At 43.3% G+C, this 5,083-nt stretch overlaps 1 pseudogene; it reads left to right on the top strand.

Annotated features, from left to right (window-relative positions):
- Window positions 1–1,656: 1,656 nt before the first annotated feature.
- The window catches only part of LOC133916874 (acireductone dioxygenase 2-like), a 4,260-nt pseudogene continuing 833 nt past the window's right edge, over window positions 1,657–5,083 (top strand).

Below are 5,083 nucleotides of genomic sequence, written 5' to 3'. Positions count from 1 at the left end.
ACTATTTTAGCGGGGGAATTTAGAGTGGCACTATGAGCGAGGATGCTCTTGGGAGCTTGAGTTACCGCTATAGTATTCATTGCCAGAAGATGCTTACCTTGGCCGCTTAAGGACTGGTCATTTCGCCGACATGCTTAGCCACCCCATTGCAACAATGCGTCATATATGGGTATGACTTGACTTTTCTACTACCGAACCAGGTTAGGTATCATACTAGGAGACTGAGAGCAACGAGAAATCAAGTGACTATCTGCCCTGTTTGAATGTTAAGGACCGGCAACAACTTAAAAAGTGAACCGTCATTTAGTACAAATCCTCTAGCACATAGAATGTCTCATAGAAAAGCATGGTAGAAAAGGTGATTAAAGTGTCTTGATATGATTCGCTCCTCCACTTGCAACGGTTGGAGGCTGAGCATATCGTATAGGTATAGTGTACAACCTCTGCAGAGTGTAAATCTATTCAAATAGTTGTGCCTACATTTATGGACATGCGAAAGTAGAACCTTTTTTACTAGACTTAGGGTGTGTGTGTCTTGATGAGTGAGTGCGTGGACTAGATGTTCATGTGATGAGGTTACTGGCTCAAACCGTCAGGAGTTGTGTGGTACTAGAGATACACCAGATGTGATAATAGAGACTGCTGAGCGAGATGTAACCCCTCCCAAGATCAAAAACACCCTAGATATAACTTGTTACCTTTTTTCTAGATTTAAACTATTTTAAAGTCAAAGTAGAGAATAAATTGAATAGTTGCATAAACTAATTTGCGCTTAAAACTAAACTGTAAAACCCTATCATTGAGTTATCCTTTATGCATCTATCAGCACCTTAAAATATTATAGGATTTGTTGAGTACCTTATGTGCTCACTCTTGCTATCATTCAGATGAGGAAGTTGGCACTGACTTCACTGGAGGTGAAGGCGAGGATGAAGAGTAGAGTTAGTCGTTACGTTCGCACCCTTGTTGCTTGTGGCTTTGGGTAGTTATTTCCGATGTGCTTTTTGATGGCCGCTTGATCAGGTCTGTAATATGTAATATGGTTTGTAAATATTTTGTATTCTAAAACCTTAATATTTGGTGTATAAAGTTTGATTGTGATGCTACAAATGTTGTACTATACGTGTCAGCTACTTGATTCAGGAACTAATGTAGGAGACATAGCAGATTCGGGAACGGGGTTTTACACCGAGCCAATATGTTACTATGTTAGAGGTCACTTTATCACAATCTTGCGCAGTGGGTAAATCAACAAGAAGTCAAATGGTATGCAATTTAAATTTTGGAATAACCAACATTACAAAGTACGGGATCTAAGGATGTGTTTGATTATAGACTAAAAAGCCTGACTAAAATTTGGCCATGGCCAATGTTACGATTATACTAAATTTTAACTTAATTTATGGTGTTTGGTCAGTGACTAAGCTAAAATTGGACAGTGCTAAAATCTTGGATTGGAAAAAATCCTTAGGGGAGGTGGGGGGGGGGGGGGAAGAGTCAAAAGGGTATCGATCTGAACCAAAGAACTTCTGGGGGCTATCTACATAAGTCCCAGTTTGCGTTCAACCTTCAGCCCAAGCTGTTCATAAGAAACGCACGCCCCTTATTCCAACTTCCCTCTCAGGAGGATTCCAGAGGAGTAAGGCAAAGGGGCTTTAGATACAGAGGACCAGTTGCAGGTACAAGCAGCTCCATGTTCTAATCCTTTTCCGTGTTCTTGTTTCTCTCCTGAGATGTTGAGGAATTGGGCGGCTAGAAAGAAATATTCTCCTCAGCGCATGTTTCGTCAGGGGTTTTCTTGACCCTGATTGCCCCAGCTCAAGATTTGGGTGGGAATAGCAGAAATACGCCTGTTTAAAACGAAGCCCAGAAAGAAGGGACTAGGAATTCCTCCCACAGTGGGATCTTGGAATAAGACGCTCTTGAACACGATGTTCTCACCCTTTTTGAGTAATCGTAAAGCAACCCTAAAATTAAATATATATATAGAAGTAGTAGTTCTATCCTAGTAACTTAAATGGCTGGAGTAAAAGAAATTGTGACAAGTTCTAATAATTTGTTTATCGGACAAAGGTTTGCACTGTCGTCATCGTATCCACACAAGTCCTGGTTCAGTAGCGTCTCCTATTCTTCTGTTGATACTAACTAGAAGTAAGAGCCCCCCTCCCAAGTTTGTTGTTACTTACCTTACTTGATGTAGTCTTATGTAATTAAAAACTAGTACATGTCTGTTGTTTTGTCATTTTTTTTTTGCATCCACTTGTTGTAGAATTGTCTTGGGTCCAATTCAAACTAGGTTCACCAAGGTCATAGGCATAAATTGCTGAGATCAATCCTAAGATCTAGCATCCTCTGGTATCGCCTTGGATGAACGCTATGAATTGTAATCTTGAGCAATGTGAGAATAATAATTCAATACTTGTTTTATAGTTTATTTTTGGGGTTCTTAAGCCTGTGATAATATGATATGACTATTTTGGTCTTAGCATAAACACAAATTAAGTTAGATGTTTGGTTAATTTTATGTTATCGTTAAGCTGCACACTGTATCATATTTCCTTATGTAAGTCATCTATTCTGCACTGGATATGAATTATGATACTTAAAAAAAGTATAATATGGTGATTGAATATTGCCTGATCATGGCTCCTTTTCCTGAACATGCTTTTACTTGTCAGAATTTGCATACTAAAAATACAATAACTTCTGAATGATTATTACTAACTTAGGATGGCAAGGAGGAGGTCATCCAAGAATGGTATATGGATGACAGCGTAGAGGACCAGAGGCTTCCTCATCATCGTGCGCCCAAAGAATTCATTCCTCTTGAAAAACTTTTAGGTTTGTGCATTTCTGCTCCAATCATTTACGCCGATAAACTTGACTGATGCTAAAATGTTACCATCTTAAACACCCAGAGTTAGGAATATTAAGCTGGCGCTTAAATGCTGATGATTGGGAGAATGATGAGAACCTCAAGAAAATTCGTGAAGCCTGGGGCTTCTCTAACATGGTTTGTCAATGAGTTTTTTTTTGGCTACTTATTGTTTTTTTTATTCATTTTGAGTGGTTGATGACTATGATAAATGGCTAGAAAATAGAATCAAACTGGTATTATAAATTATTTCTGCAGGACATTTGTGATGTGTGTCCAGAGAAGTTGCCAAATTACGAGGCTAAACTAAATAATTTCTTTGAAGAACACTTGCATACGGATGAAGAGATACGCTATTGTCTTGAGGGTAGCGGTAGGTACCTTTGTTTTGCCTTTTGAGCATTCACTAAGACAAGGAATCTAGTTTCGATTTTATAGGCAGTAATTACGAACAAGGTTCCTTTATATTTATTTTACATCTTGCCCCTTTTTTTCTTGTGTTCTCAAGGATACTGTCGGTGACACAGGAACTAGGGGTCCCTGAGTCCCAAGGTCAGAACAGTAGAGTGCCATGTCGTGCCCACCCTCGGGGGTTATCTCCCTGAGGTACGAGAAGACCAAGTTCCGGGAGAGGGTGCTCGAGGCTAAGAACAGTGGTCCCCGAGTACCCCGATGACCCGAGAAGACCAAGTTCCAGGAGAGGGTGCTCGAGGCCACGAACAGTGGTCCTCGAGTACCCCGATGACCCGAGAAGACCAAGTTCCGGGAGAGAGTGCTCGGCGCCGTGAACAGTGGCTCCCGAGCACTCGGTTCCCCGAAGACCAAGAAAGGGCATATCCGGGAGAGAGTGCTCGGGGCTGTGAACATTGGCCCCCGAGCACTCGGTTCTCCGAAGACCAAGAAAGGGCATATCCGGGAGAGAGTGCTCGGGGCTGCGAACAGTAGCCCCCGAGCACTCGGTTCCCCGAGGACCTGAGAAGTCCTTCGCCAGTGGTCCCCACAGAGACCCTGCGGTGAGGTGTCAACTAGTGAAAGGCCCGATGCTATATTTAAGAGGGCGTGTGGCCTGTCATTTCCAACTGCTCCCCCACGCTTGCTGTCAGTCCCTGCCAGGGCCTGGCAGGGAGGCGTGGGGACATTTAATGCACGGGTCCTATTGCGTGTCATCTGGCGCGCATCGGGATAACGTCGCAGAGCCCCAGGCGCCCCGCCTGCCGCCCTACTGTGTCAGACTTGCTCTGACCGGGCGGGCACGCCGGACTGCTCGGTGGTTGCCCGGTGGGCCCTCCTTGCGGCGCCCGTTGAAAAATGGCATGATGACAAACAAGACCAGACGGGGGCACGTTTTCAACCCTCCATGTCACCTCGCGCAGCAGCCTATGATGATTGGAACTCGCGCCATCCTTTCTGGGCACGCTACCGCTCCAGCAGGTATATAAGCGGGGCGGGCTCCCCGGAGAAGGACGACGAAGTTCAAGCTGAAGACAACAGAGGACGAACACCGAAGCATAGATCAGCCGAAGAACAAGGAGCATGAAACTCTAGACTTAGACAAATATTCTTGTAACTCAGCAGATACTCAGAAAGATATTCTCAGAGCATTTATAGCATACACACAGGAGTAGGGTGTTACGCTCAGTGCGGCCCGAACCTGTCTAAAAATCCCCTGAGCATTTACTACTTCCTGCATTCGATCTTTCCACCTTCACCTGCATCTCATTTACTCTCATTTATTTCACCTACGAAGCGGATTCAGAATCATCCCCCAGTCGAATCTCAAAGAGTTCTCTCCGGATCCCCACTTGAGGAGTTCACCCTCCAACAGATACTTTGATGTGAGAGACCAAAATGATCAGTGGATCCGTATAACAGTGAAGAAAGGGGGGCATGATTGTTTTTGCCTGCAGGAATGTATCACCGCTTCACGTTGGACAGTGACAACTACATCAAGGTATCTTTGGCTTCTTTCTTTGTTCACACCTTGGGCTTTAATGTCCTTTGTTAGGAGTACAGAATCATTTATGTATTCATTAGTAGAGTCTTTTTCCTATACGCACTCTTGTACTCTATATATTGCCCTTGGGGCTGATCAATACAAACAAGTGCTATCGATGACATTCTTAAGACTTCTATATATTAAATTGATTAAATGATGGTGCTGACGTTTCTTCATCAAACCAAGAATGTTGTTTATGTGTAAATTAGTTA

This window comes from Phragmites australis, chromosome 4 (assembly GCF_958298935.1).
Source record: "Phragmites australis chromosome 4, lpPhrAust1.1, whole genome shotgun sequence".
In the NCBI taxonomy this organism is placed as follows: domain Eukaryota; kingdom Viridiplantae; phylum Streptophyta; class Magnoliopsida; order Poales; family Poaceae; genus Phragmites; species Phragmites australis.
This window is presented reverse-complemented; position numbering and strand designations above follow the sequence as displayed.